This window comes from Tinamus guttatus, unplaced genomic scaffold, assembly GCF_059628265.1.
Source record: "Tinamus guttatus ecotype Peru unplaced genomic scaffold, ASM5962826v1 Tinamus_guttatus_pri_ptg000242l, whole genome shotgun sequence".
Classification (NCBI taxonomy): domain Eukaryota; kingdom Metazoa; phylum Chordata; class Aves; order Tinamiformes; family Tinamidae; genus Tinamus; species Tinamus guttatus.
In genome coordinates this window covers 310859-331846 of record NW_028288776.1, presented here as the reverse complement: position 1 = coordinate 331846, position 20988 = coordinate 310859, and the positions used below count along the sequence as shown (strand labels likewise).

Sequence of the window (20988 nt, the reverse complement as noted above, 5' to 3'; positions counted from 1 at the left end):
TTATCAATAGTATTGCGGTTGCATCAATCTGAGTGCAACTTCTCTATATAACCAAGTTTTTAAAGAAATATGTAGTCAGTTAATACTTCATACAACAAAACCAAAAATGCATACTCATTGTTAAGCCACTGCCTTCCCTCCTTTATCCTCACTGGCAACCTAAAGACATTGTTGCTGCAAAATTTTATCACCATTAACAGCTGCTGTATGCAGTTAAACAGTGCAAGAAGTGTTAGCACAACAACTGGATCCTCATTTTTATTTGGATTACACTATACTTGCTTTTAAATTAAAAAAAAAAAAACCCACACACTCCTTCAGTGAGCCAACACCATTTAAGGGTAAATGGCATTGAGTTCTGTAGAGAATTCTTATCAAGATAAAATACTACACTGCACTGCATACCAGGTAACATCTCAAGATTCATTCTTTTCCCTTTTTTTTTTTTTTGGAAAAAAAAAGAAGTCTACATAAAGCCATTAATTAGATAGTCTTTCTTGACAAACAGCTGCAATTTGAGTATCACATTAATCTTGTACAAGCATAATTACTGTAGTTTCAAATCTGTTTCAAACAATTTTTAAATAATAACCAAGGAAATCACAGTGAGTACTTCACATCATCGTATATCGACGAGAAGCCTTCCTACAGCTCAGCAAGCAATGCAGCCACTTCTTCCACCACAGCTTATGTGAATGGCTGCTGCAACAGACACGAGTTTTGATGTAAGGATTCAAAGTATTTGAGCATAAAGGTATTCGCTTTGTCTATTCATTTTTTTGAATTAATCATGAATAAGATAGGATATTCTTTCTTGATACCACAAAGAATCCTTTAGTAATCTAGTAGCATCTTCATGAGTATCAACTAGAATGACCAATATCCACAACTTCCTTGAGTAATTTAAATTCTTCCCTCAGTAGTATATGAAGCTTCTATCAACACTGAAAAATAACCAGCAAAGACAAAACCTTTAGTATTAAAAATAGCTTACACTTGGAGTGTTCAGAAAGATTAACAAACATTTAAAGAGTAGAAAGGCTTGTTTCAGCTTATTTTAGTGAGAATTTCTTGATACTCTGAAGTTGAAGGGATACTAGTTTCAATTGAAGGAATCACACTTTGAAGGCTATGCCAACTTAAATCAGTTTAAAAGCCAATTTACATGAGCACAGCTTTGTTCAGATATAACCTATTTTTTACTAAATGATTTTTCCCATGATCTCTGAATGCACAGTGCAGTATATTAAACTTAGGAGCACAGAGGGAACCAATTCAATCTGACTTAAAATAACCATAACATTAGAATAGCCCCGTAGGTATAAAAAGGAAAGAAGGGGAAAAAAAAAGTCACAAAACTACACTACACTTTTTTTCCTAATTTTAAATCCTCTAACCTACTGTAAGCTGTCAAAAAGCCTAAAAGTGAACATTCTCTTTTTTTTTCCCCTCTGCTTTCTCCAGAAAATACTTTAAATGGCTTGAAGGGGAGGAAAAAAAGGCATATGCACTATTTGCTTCTGTTAATATGAACAAGCATTTCTTTTTCTTCTTTTCCCCTTTTTTTCTCATTAAAGGAAAAAAAAAAAAAACAGATAGCTCTTTAGTTCAGTATCCATACTGAAATTTGTCCTAGTCTGTTAAAGTGGAAGACATTGCCCCTATTGTTAAACATCCTGTTTATTCAATTGCTGATGCTCCTTTTCAATCAATTGTTGCTCTACTAAATAAGCTCCCAAGGATGCTCCAAGTCATTAGTGCCTTTCTTCAGACTAGCAGGTCACCTACTGAGATTTCAGGACAGTGCTATTCTCTATTAGCTCTCACTCAAGAACTTTTATGCACTTTCTTAGGCATACACCTTCTAACCCTGGGCAATATGAAACTGATGCACTTCATGAGATTTCAAAAAACATACACAAAGGAATATATTTTTTTCTCTGAATTTGGCACCACCTTTTTAATGTAATAGAAAACCATGCACATTAAGGGAAAACAAAATGAAAATGAAGAAAAGATTCTTTGGATAAATTAGCAACCTTCCCCCCACCCCTCATATGACTCCTGTTCCTCAGATATATATATATTTTAATAGCAGTCGGTTTGGCTGAATGATATATGTTCAAAGAAACATCTTAAAACAGTATTTTTAAGATTGTTTCCTTCAAATTTGGTTATAATTCACGTGTAACTCTGCATCAGATCCCCCCGCAGTCTTATTAGACAGTTTTGCAACATCAGCTTTGATAGTAAGTCAGTGTAATAGGATTGTCACACTGCACTGCTCCTCCATGCGCTTTGCTTAAACTTCTCTCCAATAAGGCAATTGCTGCATTCTCTCTGCATCCAAGTGACCCACTAAAAGCTTCTCAAAAAACACAAAACCTGCTGGCCATTTTGAAATCAGTCTATATATTCTGCCATCAAATTACCTGCCCAAGGCAGGCAGTAAAGAATCTTACACAGAAAATTCATATTAAATTGTTAAAACTCTCAGATGCTTCTCACCTGTGAGGAGTCTTCCATTCAGAGATTTGTTTTAAAATTTGAATTAGAAATTATTTCACAATTTTCATAGTGATATAATGTATCACACAGGCTTCTCGAGTCAAACAAAACTCCACGCTGGAATTCCAGAGATGCTTATCAACCTCTTAGAGTGTTTGTCCCATGTGTTAATTCATTAATCTATACAACATGAAATGGCTTCTCACTCTACATCTGGTGCACATTCACTCCCATGTGTCCCAAGTTCTGTTCCATGACCCAACCTTCATAATTAAGTATTAGTAGAAAGGGGAAAAATGTCAGAATATCCCTGCAAATGAGATTTTTTGATTAAAAAGCCAAACTTCTACAACACCAGTGGAAGCCTATTTTGGTACATCTTGTTTTTCACTGCCATCACAACTTGCCCATTTATAGCCCACATTACCCATGAGTTTTCTCTATGTACTGAAGGTTAAACGTAAGCCATCTAAAGAAAGAAAACTTCCAGGATTTTAAACACAAAATTAGAGCAACCAAGAGGATGCCCAGCCCTGCAACGCACAGCGCCACAAACTTTGCAGGCACCGCGCCCTGAAGCGGAGGGGAGCCCAAGGACACAACTCGCACCTGAGCTGGTAACTTCTCCGGCTGCCGCTCGTCCCCGCGGCTCGGGGCACCCGCAGCAGCAGCGCCGTCCCCGGCGCGGCGGGCTGGGCCTCGCCAGCCCTGCGCAACCAAGGTACACAGCTGGGGGACCCCCGGCCTCACGCCGGGAGGGAGGGAGCGAGGGCGTCGGGCGTCGCCCCCTCCGCGGCCGCGGTGGCAGCACCCGGCGGCACCGCCACGCCGGGGCAGGCACGGGAGGCCGCCGGAACGCCCGGGGCGCGGGGCGCCCTCCCGGCGCGGCGCGTTACCTGCGTGCGCGGCCCTCCCGCGCCGCTGGGCCGCGAGGCGCCCCGGGCCGCGCCGCTCCCGGCGCCCGGCAATGGCGGCGCGCGCTCCCCCCGGCCCGCGCTCACTGGCTGCGCCGCTTCATGTGACCGCGCGGAGCCTCCTGGCGCAGCCCTTTGTGTCCGGCCCGGCCGGGGCACCGGGCAGGCCGCCCGCGGGCTCGCGGGAGGGGCGCGGGGCCGCGCGCTGCCGCGGGGGGCGCTCCGCGAGGAGGCCGCGGCGGCGCCTCCCGCACCCCCCCCCCGCCCGCGCCGCTCCCGCCGCGCCGCTCCCGCCGCCGCCGGGGGCCACTCACCGCGGGCGGGCGAGTCGCCGCGCCGCGGCAGGTCGCGGGCGGCCGCCATGTTCCCCGATGCGGCAGGATGGCGGGGACGGCGGCCGGCCCGCCAAGCGCCGCCGCCGCCAGAGCGGCCGCCCCCACTGCGCGCCCCCGCGCGCTCCCCCGGTAGCGCGGAAGGAGGGGGGGGAAAAGGAGAGCATTAAAAAAAAAAAAAAAAAAGCCATAACTGGAAACTCACGGGCTCGCCGGGGCGTGCGTCACACCGGGGTTACGTCCTGCGCGCGGCGTCGTGACGTCACGCCGCAAGCTGCTCCCGCTCCGCGCGCGGCCGCACATACACACAGGACGCGGCCTCACACGCGTCCCGGTGGGGGCGCAGAGTGCGCATGCGCGCGGCTTCCCGCGCCGGCGCGCCAGAGCTCCCTCCCACAGGGGCGCGCGCGCTTGGGGGGGCGGCGGGAGGGAGGCGCGCGCTGCCCGCTCTCCCCGCCCCCCGCCAGGTGCGCGCCCGTTAACGGCGGTGCCGCCGGGGGGCCCGGGCGGGCAGTGTCGCCCGCCCTCGGGGGAGCGTCTTTTCCTGCCCGGAAAGAGTCTTCCCCAAAGGCGACCGCGCACGGGCTGCCCCCCGCCCCGGTGCGGCCTCCCCTCACCTGTGCCAAGCTCTGAAACGGGAGGTCGGCGTGTGGGTGGCTCAGCGGTACCTTTCGCACAGAAAGTGGGAAAGTGGGTCAAACGCCGGAGGAGCCGCACGGAGGAATGTGCAGCGCCGGTGCGAAAGGCGGGCTCCCGTAGCGAGCTATGATTGGCAAAAGATAGGGCAGGGCAACGTGAGAGCGCGACGCAAAACAGGGGAGCAAACAAACAGGGGAGAGGGAGGGAAGGCAGGGTGGTGCCGGGCTGCGTTTCAGCAGCGAGGAAACGGCAGGGATGGCACAGGCAAACAGGAGCACACGGTGCCATCGGTGCTTCACATTAGTGTTTCTGATGGCTAACCCTGATACCAAAGGGCAGGGGTTCAGGAGATAACACGAAATTGAAAAACTGGAGACTATTCTGGTAAGGTAGATGCTTTCTTCAAGTTGGCCAGGCCCAAAGGAGTTTACGAGTGGAGTGAAGTAACTAAGGTAACCTTTGAGGCATTGTCACTTACAGGAAGGAGGAACATGGCACAAAGAATTCAAAAGTGCAGAACACGTTTGAGTTCCTACTGTCAAGTCACTCCAACTTCTATTCCTAGAAAAGTACTGAAGCAAATAATCACACGGTTTTAAGTACATGGGAGCTAAAGTTACAGCCAACAGGGATTTGCCAAGAAAATCACATAAACAAAAACTCATTCTATTCTAAGAGTATAAGAAGACCTGGGATGGGGAATAACAGTAGATGTGTTATGGCTTGACTTAAGTAAGTCTTTTGATACTATGTCAAAGAACTTTACTAGCTAAGCAAGCAAAAGAAATAAGATCATAATGAAATTACTCTGCGGTGGTGTAAAACTACTAAAATCTAATCAGCAACACTTCACTGTGAAAAAGAGCAGAGTATAGAAAATGTGGCTCCTTAGAGGTGGATATGTCCTGTGTCTGATAACAAGTCTCTAATTATGTGAATGCTGAAGTACAGTTTACACTTGCTAGATTTGCAAACACTACCAACTGGCAGGGCTGCAAGCATGCTGCAAGACAAGAATATAATTCAAAATGACAAACTGGTTGCAGAAATAGGATGCAATTTAATAACATGTTTTTAATTGAATACCGTGTCAACTTCTGCATTTAACAATTGCACAAATATTCATTTATCACTAGTCCTGTAAGCACCAGGTCTTTAGAAGAAGGGCTGGAAAACAGAGTAGATCACAGACTGAACTTGAATGAACAATGTTACACTGCTATGAAGAAAAAAAAAAGCTGCAGTACAGAGAGATGTGTAAACAGAACTGTCATATCTAGGACATACAAAGAAACTCTGCTCATACTCAACACTGGTAAAGCCTCGGCTGGAATACACCAGCTGGACACACCAGTTTGGGCTCTGCATTTCAGAATGTGTCTTTCAAAAACGTCCAAAAGATTGGAGTTCAGAAAAGGGTGAAAAATAATCAAAATTTTGAAAAGCATGACTAAAAATTGAAAATAGGAATGATGGAGATTTCTTGGTCTAGAGAAAACAATGGCAAGAAAAATACATTGTTTGCAATATTCACTGAGGAGAGGACAAAACCTAATGATTTCAAATTGTACTGGAAGAAATTTGCTTTGGACATTAGGACAGGTGTTATTATGCTACAGATAAATAAAACTGACATGCATTATCTAAAACGTTCTGGAAAGTGCATTAATGGAGGCAGACTCGGTGATCACTTTTTTCAGCATTTTTGCATTACTACACTTACATTAGTAAATGCAGCTACTATCCAGATATCCCTTTCGATACTTTCCCTGCCCACCCTCCCCCCACCCAGCCTAGAAATGAATCCTAGAGATATTTAAACATCTAATTTGTTGGTGTAATCTTACGGACAGGTGTAGATAGATACTCCATTCGGAGTCTTCATATTAAATTTGTATAGCTCTATATGTGGCAACATATGCCACATGCTCCAGTACTTTACTAATTTACAGACATTGTATATAAATCCTTGCTTAAAAGTAATGCTTTTGTTTAGTGTTCATGTAACTAGTGTGAAAAGAGGCTGCTGCTTTTTTTTTTTTTTCTGGTAAGAGCAGAACCTTTTCCCAGAGTTTTTTTTTTTCAGTTTCTCTTATGAAACTGAGACCCACCAAATTCATCTCATTAGAAATTATTAAAAGGCCATTAAATAGGACAATTTTTATTCTCTACTGAGTAAGACTGAATTCAAACTGTTAGGCCACAGGCAAAAGGCTATGAATTTCATTAACAGTACCCTGAAGCATTCAGTCCCCTAATGAATGCTAACGTTATTCCTCTGAGATTTAAGCTTGTTTTTTGAAAAGATACATTTATAAAGTCAAGTTCTGATATTTTGGAACCTGTATGGACAGTATTCCACTGTTCTTAAACACAAGAAACATGAATATCTCATGCAACCCTCAGACTTCTAGGACTTGGTGCTTGCTAGTATCACTTGCTATGCTAACAGAAATACAAACAATAAAAACATGAAAAAGTAAATATTAATACTACCTCTATCCTTTTTGCTAAATATAATATATTTTATTGTACTCATTTATTTTAAGGTCATCACACTATCTTAATTATGCTTTGTACCCTAGCAGATATTTTTTAACTAACACTAGTTCTTGCTTTAATTCCGTAATTAACAATTGAAGGAAAATACCAAATTCTATAAAAGCACTAGCCTAAAGAAGAGGATGTAATATGTTTTATTATATTTCACATTTATTTGTGAACAAGTAAAATTGTAAGCATAAGGATAGCTAAATTTTAGTTCTAATGCCACCAAATCTCACAATTCTATCAAGAATATTTTATCACTCAATCTTACCACCTGAGCTAAAAGGGCCAATTGCATAAGCAGTAATGGGTGCTATATAAAATGCCTATGATCCACCCATTGTGGAGAAACAAAATCCACACGATTAAGATGTTGGCTGGTGGTGTCCAAACTCTAGCTCTGATTTCAAATTCTGTCAACAGTAACTCTGCCACCTGTGTGTAGACTACGTGCAAGCTTATCTTAAAGGTTACCTGATGGGTTAAGAAGAATTGAAAAGTGCACACCAATATTAAGAACAAAACATTCAAATTCAGTTTTCAGTAACACAAAAATGGGACTGCCTGTGTGCATAGAGTAGAAATTTCAGAACTAACCTCTCCAATGAGGTGCTGTGGATTAGTGGAAGAGTGTGTGCTTGCTAGTAAAGGACCACACATTCTGGTACTTGAAAATTAAGTCAGGAATTACACTGCTGGCTTTTGTTTCCATTAATTCTATCTGTGCTCCTGTATCCTCCACCAGTGTAGAGAAGGCCTAATAACAGTCAAAACAGTATTTGAAAACCTCTTGAGAAAAAGTTGCTACCTTGTTCCTCTTGGTCTTCAAAATGCTTATAAAAAGTCTGAACTAAAGCAGACTCATTAATGTCAGCAGCAAAGCATGATCAACTGAAACCAATTTAGAAACTTGTTTCTTCATATGGACATTTTACGGATGAATCTGCAGAGGGAGAGATGGGGCAGGTCTAAACTGAAACATTTTGCATGAAAGAAGATTGCAAATGCCTCCTTGTAACACACACAGCAAAATCCCCAGTGCCTGGAGGGGGAAACTTTTTAATGATAATTTCTTACATTTATATAGCACCTTTTATTCCCTAGGACCCCAAGCACCTCATTAACTCTATGCAAAAAGCTTCAACATGGAAATACAGCCACTATACGCAGCATTCTTTGAAAATTTCATTTTCAGTTAACACATTTCTTTCAATAACAAAATATCCTGTTCATCTGTACATAGCAACCAAAACAAAAAAAAAAAAGAGAAAAGATTGAATTGTATAGTTTCAAGATAAAGAACAATTTTAAAAATGTATGTTTTCCAAAATAGTAATGCACTCACAGAACGGATACATTGCAGTAATACCATCCATTTTCCCTCCCCATTACTACTTGGATCTCAACTTTAATGAGGGTAGAAAAAGTGTTCTTCCATAATATTTCCAAATATACTTGATGTCTAAATTTCTTTAGACTAAACTGGGACATATAGTGAAGAGTAATTAAAAAAAAAGAAGTTATTAAATCCACACCTAGAAAAAAATATTCTTATCCTATAGCACTGTTTCTTGTTCTTACAACAATACAATATTTACTTCACTAGTATCAAAAAATTTATGGACTGTATATACTGGCTGGTTCCACAAAAAGTAATTGAAGTATTTCTACTGAAATTTTAGAAGGACTAACATCAGAATTAATTGGATCAGATTGATTTATTTCAACATTATAAAAATTGAAAGAGGAAAATGTGACTTTTCTTAACACGTTTTTATTTGAGCTGTCGATTCATGTTTTGTTGGCTTGCTTGTTTCACAGGCTCTTTTGAAATCGTCAACGTTAATTAAAGAGGATTGTCTAGTCTTTTCTATTTTTCAAACAAAACAAGAAATGCATTTTCGTATTATAAGTTTAGTCTCTGCATTATATCAAGATATTTTAGACATCTTTGCCAGTACCAATTACACTTACATCTTTCAGAATTGCTGGTAAAACAGTAAAAGGGCAGTAAGAATATACAGGTAAAATTGCATGCCATTAAAACCCAAGACTCTCTTAAGAGTAATGCAAGGGTAGGGTTAGTCCTATAATAAAATATTGCATAATAGGAGGATATTTAGAAATTCTGTCCAGGAACATATTACTGCTTGCTACTGCAAATTGCTTTTAGGACTGCCCTGCTGTTGCGACTTTTTTTTTAATCTCCAAACTAGGAATAAAAAAAAAAATTCCTATATGACCTAATAAAGACAACTGCTGCTTCGCTTTCCCGTTTCTATGAGTTTATCCATAAGTAGAATCACAGAATCATAGAATGCTGAAGGTTGGAAGGGACCTCTAGAGATCATCTAGTCCAACCTCCCTGCACACGCAGGGTCACCTAGAGCACGTGGCACAGGGTGGCACCCAGGCGGGTTTTGTAGATCTCCAGAGAAGGAGACTCCACAACCTCTCTGGGCAGCCTGTTCCAGTGCTCTGTCACCCTCACTGTTAAGAAAATTTTCCCTAAGTTCCTGTGGAACTTTTGGTGCTTCAGTTTCTGGCCATTTTCTCTAGTTCTATCAGTGGCCACCACTGAAAAGAGGCCAGCACAATCCTCCTCACTGCCTCCCTTGAGGTACTCATATACACTGATCAGGTCTTCCCTCAGCCTTACTAGTATAAAAATATGGTATCAGCTGCTTAAATCAGCTCCCATTGGCAAACCCAGGTTCAGACGCTGCAAAATGGCTTTTCGGCAAGTGCCAGGCCTGTGCCCAGCCTCCTGCTGCCGTGTGGAGCTCGCTCTCGGTGGCACCGCTGAGGAGCTCTCGCTGCTGCGTGGAGCTCGCTCTCAGTGGCACCGCTGAGGAGCATTACTGTCACAGGCCGCTGATCAAAGGGGAGCAGCTGCAGGGGCAGCAGGGGCTGCCTGGCACAGTGGGCTCCATTTGTAGCTGCTCCTTAGGTACCACCATAATAAACACATTATTCATTAACAAGTGCAGGATTAATTATCAATAATAATTAATTAACCTTGGGCTTTATGCTTATTTTCTTTTATCTTGACTTATTCTAATTCATCGTATGTTGACGAGGTGATAGCTAATCCTCTGCCTTTGTTCCCTTCACAAGGATCAGGCGTCTCTCTCTTCTCATCTGAGTTACTGAGCTCACAGAATTCAAAGATCACAAGGAAGCAGATTAGTGTAGGAAAACACCACTATATATTATCGCACTGACCTCCTTAAAAACAACCATGTATTGCCTTGGAGGGCTGCCATTTGCATCAGGCACAGGAAGTATTAATATACGAAAATATGCTACGACCAACAAAACCATAACAAATTTCTTCCTGAGCCTGTTCATGAGTTCTAAGTGAGAGAGTGAAAAAAACTGCAGCAATAAACTGGCCTTCAACAGGTGAGAGAAAGCACCTAGGTACAATACAAATACAAATTGCCATAGCTCCACCGAAACCAGTCGGCTGATTTTCAGTTCACATGACAGTGCTGAAATCAGACGCAGAGAGAAGACAGAGATGGCAATTTCCAGTTCATTCTTGCAGGTGTCACGCTGGTAACCTTAACGGACCCCTGCACCGAAGAGGGCATGAGAGCGCCCAGCTCCGGCCATGGTTGGTCTCACGCTTGACCTTCTCCAGAGAGGCCGGTGCCCGGCCGGGTGGCCGGCCGGAGGTGATGCCCAGCAGCGGGGCTGCGCGAGGCCTGCACACGCCTCAGCACCGCGCCAACGCTCCGCCAAAGGGAGACACCTCGGCAGCCGCTCTTTCTGTACTTCAGAGTCAGCTGGCCTCACTGAAACCAGGACCACGGTCCAAATGAAGATGTTTTCTCCAGAAACTTTTGCCTTTTGAGGCCAGTGCCATGTGTTTTAGCATGAGTTGAAAAATGAACAGTATTTCTCAGTGGTCATCGTCATTTCCAGTATAATTACGCACCAGACAGGAATTCAAACTGCCTTCTCTCCATGATTTCCTACTGCTCTGCCCTGCAGCTCCTGTATCAACATTTGGGGTTCCTTTCCCTGACTCATATATGCACATACATCCTCCTGTCCATACACTCTAGCCACAATTAAGTAGCATCTTTATTACTGTCTAGTTATAAAGCTCCACAGGTTTGTGTACAGGAAGACATAACAATGATATGTAAAGAACATATAAAGAAAGCAAAAAATGTAAAAAAAAATACTTTATTACTATTAATATGAAAGTACTAAGGGGTTTATTTTGTATTTAGGTAAGATCACAGGAGCAGAAAGTCTGTTTGATATGCTGTACCTTCTGTTTGTTTCTTAATTGTAAGGAGTTTGGTTTTGATCAAGACAATTAATTATGAATATAGCCGAGTTTTCTAACATCAGAGATAAAGCTTAGAAAAACTACAAAAGCTTTTTTAGAGTATACTCTACTCTATACATAAGTATATATCTGCAGGGCATGAAAACAGACACCTTTGTGACTGAATCTTGGAAAGGAGAAGAAAAGACATATAAAGCTGAGATTGCTTTAGATGCTCTTACAGTTAATGTGCAATTTTGAAAAACAACCAGACTTTGTGATTGCACAGAATCAATATATGGCATGGAAGATAAGTGTGTTTCTTATTTCAGCTTTGTCGGTGGAATGTAAAGTTTCCTCCCGCAGAATAAAAATAATGACAAAAATGAACAGGGCAGGTTAAAAATTAGAGTTATTACAAAGGGAGTTTTATCATCCAACAACACTTTCTTTTCAGTCCTCCTGCCAGTCCCTCTCTATGCAAAGCATCTCTAGCTTCTCGCCTTAGCCACATCCTTTACCACTCATCTGCTAAGAGTATCTTCAGTGCAGTCACCAAAACTATATTAAAACTTTTGCTTCTCTCTTGTTCATCCAGGATTTCCAGATCACATCCTTTCTATATTCTTTGTGCTGCACTTCATTTGCCATTATCCTATTCAAAAATGTTGTCTTTGGGATTTACAGGAAGATCTCTATTATAATACTACTACTTTTAGAGTCACTCTCGCTAAACGTCTCAGTGCAAGTCCAGTGAAACCGTTGCAAAGACTGCCTTTAATGAGCTCTCATTCAGGCTCAAAGACAGAAAATTATAGCACTTATTTTCCTAGTTATACAAATCTACGTATTTTAAATAGCTGTAAGAGTTATTTCAGTGTCATGAAATACATACTGTGTAGAGGTTTCTCAGAAGGAAAAAAGAAGGAATGAAGAAACTTAAAGGAATTGTCATGTTTCCTTTTAAATTTTGTCCCAGTTTCACATTGCTCCAGGAGGCTTTGGTTTCCAGCAGTGTGTTCATAGGTCAGCATGGAAATAGACTCAGATAAGGCTTTAGAAATTTATTTTTAGTTAGGCCATGCAGACCGTTCATTGAGTAAAAATGGGGCATCTGTAAAGGCAGAAATAGCAAAGTAGTTTTCATCAAAATAAGCAATGTCTGAATACTTACAGGCAGCTTTCAAATCTATCTACTAATATATCAGATTTGTCCCTCTAATTCCATCCTAAACATAGCAAAATTTCTTTGTAGGAAGTTGTATGTGAATTGTCATACCTCAGGCTTTGAGTTACAATGTTTATATTCTGCTTTAAAATAAAAGTGAACTTGTTTTTACTTTGAAAAAGAATCCTGATTTTGAAACATAACAGGAGTGAATGAGGTAATGGTAGTTTAATATTTCATGTAGGCCTCTTGATCAGCAAGTCATTTAACCCAATCAGGGTAAGACTGAATGTACTTTTTAAAATATCCCATTTACGAATAAGCAATGACAATATCTTTGTCACATGAGCACATTTTATCGGTTTTCCTCTCTGGAGGAGGAGGTGTCATCACATTTGTGGGAGTACATGCAGTTTTTCACACGGACTGCTAAACTGGCACACACTGGGTAAAACAGCGCTAATATTATTTTAAGAAAATATAGAAAATATAAGAAAACTCCTACGCATGAGCTCTATACAGTCACTTCCATCATCTGCACCTTAGTGTTTATCCTACCCCTTGCACAGAAACAAGTTTTATTCTTTGATAGCAGTCAAGAGGAGCTGACAGAATTGCAACCACAGGTGCAGGAAGCAGAGGACTCGCATGAGGGCTGCGGCGCTCCAGCTCTGCCGGCACACGGAGCGGGCGGCTGTTCTGGCCAGCAAAGCGTTACGAGGAGCAGCAACAGCTCTTCCCGTCAGAAGCTTCGGAAGCAATAGGCTGTGGGAAAACAGCGGTGCCCAACCGCTGGAGCTGGTATTGATCGATGAGCTCTCCAGCACAATGAGTGCAGAGCGGCTGACAACACCATGTGAGACAACACGCTGCTTCTGCTTGCAGGACCCAGCAGCAGAAGGCCACGGTGCTCCACAGCACCATGGCGGCCACACGTGGGGGTAGCAAAAGGCTAGGGCTGGAAACGGGGGCAGGACGGGCAGCCACTGTTTCTAGCTCTATGCATGAGTTTACGTAGGCCCTTCTACGCTCCCTCTCTGTGCTGTAGGATCACTCTAAAGTAGATCCAGAGGGAAACAGTGAGAGAACCCTTGAATGCAGACGAGGCTGCACACGAGAGCCCCACGCTGCTGCGGCACCTACCTGCCCCTGAGCAAGCTCCTAGGGTGTCTCCAGTCTCTCAGGCAGAGCAAACGAGGCCCAGACAAGGCCATGCCCTGTGCAGCACAGCGACTGGGACACACCAATCCCACAGCACAGACAGAATAACGTGAGGTGTGTGTAGTACTCATGTGACAACTCATTTGCACCACACACAGCCCACAACCTGCACATCCCTACTTTTATGTATGAAGCCTCACCAATCAGCACCTTTACGATCTTGTTGCAGGAACACGCTGTGACAACCTGCCAGCCACGAGGCTGGTGAAGGCCAGGGAAGACAGCAGCAGGCCCTGTAAAGTCACAGGCAAGGAGCGAGGCAGGGCAGCTGCCCCAAGGGAAGGGAGCCAGCACCATGACGCTGTGCAAAATGAGAAAAACCCCATGCCCAGGAACAGCACCAGGCATGTCTCAGCTGCTGCTCCATTGCACGTGCCACCTTTGCTACAGCTGCCCTCGTTGAAACCGTGCTTGACTAGCACACACATCACAAGTACCTGGTGGGCCGGCACACGCACCACTTCCAGCTCAGGGGCTGCAGGGACACCAGGTATTTCCAAGGACTCTCCTCAGCCCAGCACTGACAGAGAGGGCAGTCTCAAGTGTGGAAGAGGGCAAAAGCAGGAGCAGGAGGTTCCCGGTGGTTCTGGAGAGGAGGAAAGGGTGAACCTGGCCCAGCTCGCCAGCCGCGTGAGCTGGTCTTGCACTCAGCCACTTGCAGGGCGTGCAGGACCTGCCGCGTTCGCATGCAGGCAGCACGCGGCGTGTCTGAGGACACTCTCTGTGAGCACGTGGCATCGAGACGGGTAAGAATGGCAGCACGCGGGCTGGATCAGGGCCACATCCCTTGTCTCTGCTTCACCCTCCCCTGGATGGCTGGCATCTCCATGCCATCTCCCAAGCGCTGAGGACACATCCCTGTAACAGGAGCTGTGTGGCCAAATGGTGCCGAACCGGCCCGGGCAGGTATGGCACGTGCGCAGGTTGCACAGGTCCTGCAGTGCAGCGTTCGGGCTGAGCCCGTGGAGCTCTGTGGGACAGCTGTGGGGGGCCCCAGCAAAGGCACTGAAGAGTGGACACGGTCCAGACTCCTGCGCGTGCGGTGAGGGGATAGAGAAGGTATCCGAGAAGTTTCCCCCCAGCATCCTAGCTGGGACACTGCTGGGGTGTGGAGGGAATGTGACGGCCAGACAGCTCAGCCCTCGAGGTCACACAGGAGCACATTTGCTGCACAGAAAGCTGGCTAGCTGGCCTCTTCTGGTTGGTAGTTGGTGCTTTCTACATCATGAGTGAAATGAGAATATGTAATTTGCAGCTCCCTGGCTAAACAAAACCCATCTTTCCAGCAGGAGCAGGCAAGTGAAATGGCTTGGAGAGGATGCCGTTGCTTTTGAGGGAATAAGTCATGTGAGTGATGATCTGTGCACCAAAGAAGAAAAGTAACCTACTAGAAAATGTAGTATGTACCAGTGTGTCAGGTGCCACCCAACTTGCAATGCCGTCCTAGACATGGGATCCTTTCTTTGAAAGGTTATGTGATTTTCAAAAATATGCCTTTGAGGCAGTGAATGGAAAAATCTGACAAGTCCTGTGTAAATATAACTTACTTGGCTTTTTTGATCACAATGTACACTGAGCAGGATTTGAGAAGAAACTAATGAAAGTGTAAACTATCACAGAAAAGCCTGTATAAAGAATCTAAATTTTCTCATTATATTTTATTTTACTTCAGAGGAACTACCCGTATAAAAGGGCTGGCTTGGCCCAGATTTGATCATTCTCTTCTGAAGTCTGGCAGAGTGGTAAAAAGAGAGCCTGGGCTATCATTCAACATTTCTTTTTATTCTGCTTCATGGGAATATTATTTTGATTTTCATTTTACTAGTATTTAAAAGCACTAGAAGTTACTGTAGCTGTTTGGTCACATAATAACAGACAGACTCTAATTTCTCATGCATGGCACCCAGCATGGTATATCACTAAAAAGGCCCCAAACCTGCTCCTGCATTCTAATAAGTGCGTGTGTCACTTTGTAGGAGATTAGAATCCTGTCCAAATTCTGTAAAGTCTAATAGAACAACAGTTGCCAAATGACAAAACCTATCAGAAGAAACAGAGTAAAAAGGCATGTCTTTGTTTTAGATCTTCACAGCTTCAGTACTGGCAAGAGAAATGTCAAGGTTTCCAAAGTAAAGCCAGTTAACCACTGTAACTACTATGAAATATAAACAAGGATATAAAAATAGCAATATTGCAAGCCAGGATAAGCACATCTGAAGCAGTAGCTGTGTATACAATTACAGTTTTGTTACCATCTCCCGCTATGGGGGCGTGCAGCTCCATGACTGTGACAGTGCTGGGAACAGAAGCGTAGGCCTTTGTGGCTGGGAGCATTTACCAACATCAGGGAATTCCTAGAAACCAGGTTCTCAGCAGAGCTGCAGGAGGGTGGAAGGAAAGGACGGCAGAGGGGAGCCGCGTGTGACGCAGACCGCGTGTCATGGAAGGAGCCAGAGAGCCTCCTGCGTCTCTGTCCTTACCCCGTAAATCCACCTCACCACAGCCAAGGCGGGCAAGCTACACAGCACGAGCAGCGAGTTCCTTTGAAGGCTCTTAGGCGAGAAAAGAACATATTGGATCTATTCCGCTGCAGTAGCAATAAGACAACAAAACTGGTGTCCCAAACCATATAAAATCACTTGGAACATAATATAAACATGCGATCTTAAAGGGCATCGGTTTGTGTGTTAAAATATCATCATTTTCCCTGCATAGACAGAGCTGTTAAATAAATGCATTACTCAACACTGATCATCCATATGACATAGTAAATGAAGACGGCATATTCTTAAGTAAGAATTATGGTCTTGCCTGTACACAAAAACTGCATCCATTTAGCTAAATCAGCAAATAAATGGATGCAGCACAAGCCAGAACGCACACAAAATGCACTGGGTAAAATGACATTGTGTCTATCTAGTGAAGGCCTGCGGCTTCAACAGCCGTGTTTTCTGCAGGTACGACGTTGGCATTCTTATTGTCTAAACACGACACGTAACGAGCAAGACTGGAAACGAGGAAGAGGAGGGGCAAGACTGCAATCCAAGGCTCACTGGAGGCCATGCTGGCCTTTCAGTGAGCTTCTAAAGGAAACCAAAAGAGCAGGATTTTGTTCTTCCACAGAATAGCACTAAACTGCTGCCGGAGGCATGGCCATTAGTGAAGTACTCCTGGTGTTTCAGTTATAAAAAATAATTAAAATAATGAACTGATATCATTAAACTACTGTGTGTTGAGTGTATACCATCATTAAAGATAACAAATGTTTTCAATTCATTATTCCAGGTTTTATGACAATATCTCCGTGATAAACATTACTGCAAGTTCTAAGTCAGATACAGGAAAGAAAAGTCTACATGCTGCAAACTGCCACAAAACCCAAAGACTTGTCAAAACAAAATGAGCTATAAAAACAGTAATATTCAGGCAGCGTCACTCTCATTAAACACCTAATGGTGCCACAGGCATATTAGTGGGGAAATACTCATGAGGATCCTGAGACATTAGGAGGAAAAAAAATGACTAAAAAAACCTGCCCCTAAAACCGCTTGCCAAGCTGTTTGTATATTGTGCTGCAGGCAGTTTCTTAAAAAAGACAGAGATGTGCGTGGAGATAGTCGGTGGCTATTAGCTGCTGATGATGGAGAGGGCAAGCAGAAGAACTGATGCCAGAGATTAAGGGCTGCATTCTCCCTTCAGTTGTCTCACATGTCTCAACATTTCATAGTATTTAAATGAGTCTGTTACATAAGGCATTTCTCCTGTCTACGCTGCTCAGCAGCCATATTCTGCTTCTGCTATGGATTGTCTTGGGAAACTTGCCAAGTTGTGAAAGAGCAGTGCATAAAAGGAAATCATGCTCAAAAGCTGGGGGTGGGGAAAGCTGCAGGTGAACAGATTCAGTGCCGCAACGTATGTACAATCTCATGTCTCAAAAACCACAGGCTGCGAGTGAAATGGGAGCCAGAATACTTTTACAAAAAGCACAGAGGCCACCAGAGCCCCTGAGGCACCTCACTCATCCTTCCAAGGAGGCCACAAGCTCAATCCATGAGCAGCAGGATTGCTCAGCACTTCACAGGCTGTCTTAGCAGATAAGAAGAATGATTAAATATCTCCTTTCAAAATGCAAGAAAAGCCCCATCCAGCCCATTACTATCAGATGCTGAGCACTTCACATACACTAGGGAACAATTTGGACCTTTTAATTAAAGATAGAGGGAAACTAGGGTGGACCCAGCCCCTTGTAAGAGTAACCTATTACCTGCCTGCCAGGATCTGCCCAGAAGACCCAATACTTCCTACAGAGTTCAGTGAATACACCCAGTGTTGTTAATATTAGTTATTCTATTTATTAATAGCCAAGCTCTCAGGTAACCACCGCATTTCTTCTCTCAAAGTGCTTCATAAAGGAGATTGCTATCAGCAAAGGAGCACAGACCCCCACATTTGGGCTCTGGCACAGAATGCGGATCCTAGTTCACCTGTGAAGTAGATCTGCCAGTGGAGCTTTGTTCTGGCCATCTGCCTTGGAGACAGCCTTTAAATCTTAAATGACTGGGAGAAGAAAGGCTTTGCAGCTGAAGCTCAGTAAAACAACATCTATAGGGCATTAGGCAACCTGTGCAATTCTGTGCCTCCTTGCAGCTCACAGAGACCAAGGACACCCTCAGCTTGAAGGTGTTGTGGGGCAACCTCAGGTGTCTCCAGAGCTGACCAAAGATTCACTGCTGTTGCTGGGGACTGTGGCACTGAGCACTTCATCCGTGAAGACAAGATTGACTGAACCCACACCATCCTCAGTTGAGGTAGTAAAAGACAGGTGAGGCAATGTGCTTGGACTGATAAATTTTGGGGCAGTTTTGCACTGCCTGCAGATTAGGATTTTTCATCATAATGACCTGCAGCTGAAACAGATGTTTTGCTTTAGTGTTTTAAAAGCATTTCACAAAACTTAACACTAATTTATTCTTTCACAGTGCAGAAAAAAAATGTTTGATATCATTACTCACACAACAGAACAATGTGAAAAATGGAAACAGATGTTTCTCATTTAAGCATGAATAAGAAGGAAGTGAAAGAAAAAAGATGATGTAGTAGTAATGGTTAAGAGAAATATGATGGCTTGGTTAAGTCAAGACAATTTCTTATGGATCTCCAGTCAGTCCTGAAAGATCTTTCTAATGACTTGGTCCCTGATTCAGCAAGCACGTGTAAGTGCTTAACTCCAGCTGTGCTAGTTGTCTCCAATGCTTTATTTATATATTTTTTAAAAGGTGTATTGTCAAATGGATATTTTTCAGTTAGGAGCTGAGGCTGCAAGGATCAAGAGCTTTGTTCCTGTCAACAGCAAAGCACTGATTCTTCCATAAACTACAGAATCTAAACTTGAATATCAGAACAGAAATACTGGCAAGCTGAAAACACGTTGTTTCTTGAAGGCAGAAGCGTTTTGGTTTGACTGCAGCTGGGGCAGAGCGCTGCCCGGCCCTAAGGGGAAAGCCGGGACCTGGAGCCACGGCCTCACTCTCTGCCCCAGTGGAGGGAAGGCTCCAGCTCTGCACTGGGACTTTCACAGCAGAAAACTTCAGGAAGCCTCTGGGGACTCAGGCTTCACCAACTGAAACGTGACCCTTTCCTGGCCCCCAGTGAGAGGAAATGGCTTCCTGGGGAGGATGCAGCACGCCCTTACCTATGTGTGTCTGGTCTCTGATCTGCAGCCCTGAGAACCCATCTTTCCTTTGAATTGCTGCTTTTCGCCGTAAGTTTGCCTCAGAAGGTGAAGGGTTCACCCGGACCCGCACATACCATCGGCCTAGGAAAGCCTCTTCCCCATCTCCTTCTCCTCCCTCCTGAGCAGACCCTGGGCCACAACAACACCACCCCGCCATGTTCCAGTGGCCTCGGCCTGGCCAGGCCTCCCGCCACAGGGCAGAGCCGCCTTCCCGCCGGGAGAGCGGCTGGGAGCAGCTCCAGCTCGGGGCCCTCGGGAGCTGCCGCACGAGGCCTGTCCCTGACTGTCCCTGCTCCTTGTTGCTCCTGAGGGAGCAGAGCTCCCTCCAGCCTCGCGTTGGTGCCACCATGTTTGGCCTAGCTGCAATGACACATCCTGCCCTCTCCTGCGCACCCAAGCCCCAAGAGGCCTGACAGGAGTTCAGCTGCTCTTCACACCAAGGAACAACAGCGAAAGAAACTAGTGGATTCCTCATGGAGTACAGCACTTAAAAAAATAAAATCACTTTGTTGCCAGACTCTTCTATTCTATTAGGAACAACTGGAAACAAACATAAAGCAGCATAAAATTCCTTTTTTACAGTTAGTTTTAGTTTTCAATTTTCATTTCTTAAATGCAAAATTGAAAACTAACATTCTGATTCCCTCGTTTGTCTTTTAAGGACAATAGTTGAGTTTCGTTCACTTTCCACTAACATTTTTTTGGATACAAAAACAATGTTTTTGACATTGACACTGACTTCAGCATGGCTGCATCTGAAGAGATTTGGCCCTGTGTGTGCAGTCCACAGACTGTGCATGCAGAATTAATAATCTCGTTAACATTACTATATGCAAATGCTCCCACGATGCAGAGAGAGATTTGTATTTCAGATTAATATTTTATGGGAATTTTGTGTGTACACGATAAATGAATAAATGGAGGGACACAAGGGGACACACAGAATATGTGCATCGTGTGAGAATGGCATTAATTCTTAAATGTTTGTAATGGCCACAAGATAACTAAGGAGCAAAAAGATTTATTATGTAATTATATAGGAGGAGAGAATAAGAGAAGAAAAATGAGAGATCAAGGGAGTCGTTTCATGTTACAGTGTCTCCAGCTGCACAGCTGGCTTGAGAGGTTCTTCGAACCCTCCTGCCCCTTCCTTTGCACCCCATGTGCCTTCCTGTGCCGACAGATTCCCGTCCCTTTAGCTGTGCTAATTCAACCCTTTGCATGTTCAGGCTCCAAACCAGCTCTTAATTACAACACAGAATCACACCCTTCGTCTATCTGGGCTCTCGTTCGTTTTCAGCTGCTCTGCAATAAGGGGCAATACTATATAAAACCTCAGAGCTGGTACAGTCCTGCAGAGATGAAAAAGGGGGCACGGTGGGGAGATGGAGGCTAGGTCTCTGTGATTTAGGCTGTAAAAAGGAGAGTTATTTGGAGAGAACTGTCACTGGCTCCCCACTGTTTCTGCTCCTGGGTCACCCCCTTCCTCACCTAGCTGGTTGGCCTTATTCTCTTGAAGTTTTATTGCTACTCTGGAATGACACAAAGCTCTCTCATGCTTTAACTATAAGAAATGTAATATTGTATTTGTCCAAAAACCTACATGAGTAAAGAAGATCCCCGAGGGGATATCATTAACT

At 44.1% G+C, this 20988-nt stretch overlaps 1 protein-coding gene and 1 long non-coding RNA gene across 4 annotated transcripts in view; one reads left to right on the top strand and one right to left on the bottom strand.

Moving 5' to 3' along the window:
- The window catches only part of ZNF644 (zinc finger protein 644), a 45249-nt gene extending 41272 nt beyond the window's left edge, over window positions 1-3977 (bottom strand). For 2 of the 3 annotated variants that reach the window (XM_088526039.1, XM_088526040.1), the window contains exon 1: window positions 3960-3977. The gene's annotated coding sequence lies outside the window, so the exon portion shown is untranslated. The remainder of the gene's footprint in view (window positions 1-3959) is intronic. The other variant, XM_088526041.1, reaches the window with a different exon arrangement.
- The window catches only part of LOC148594471 (uncharacterized), a 533350-nt gene that overhangs the window by 318819 nt on the left and 193543 nt on the right, over window positions 1-20988 (top strand). The window lies entirely within an intron of this gene.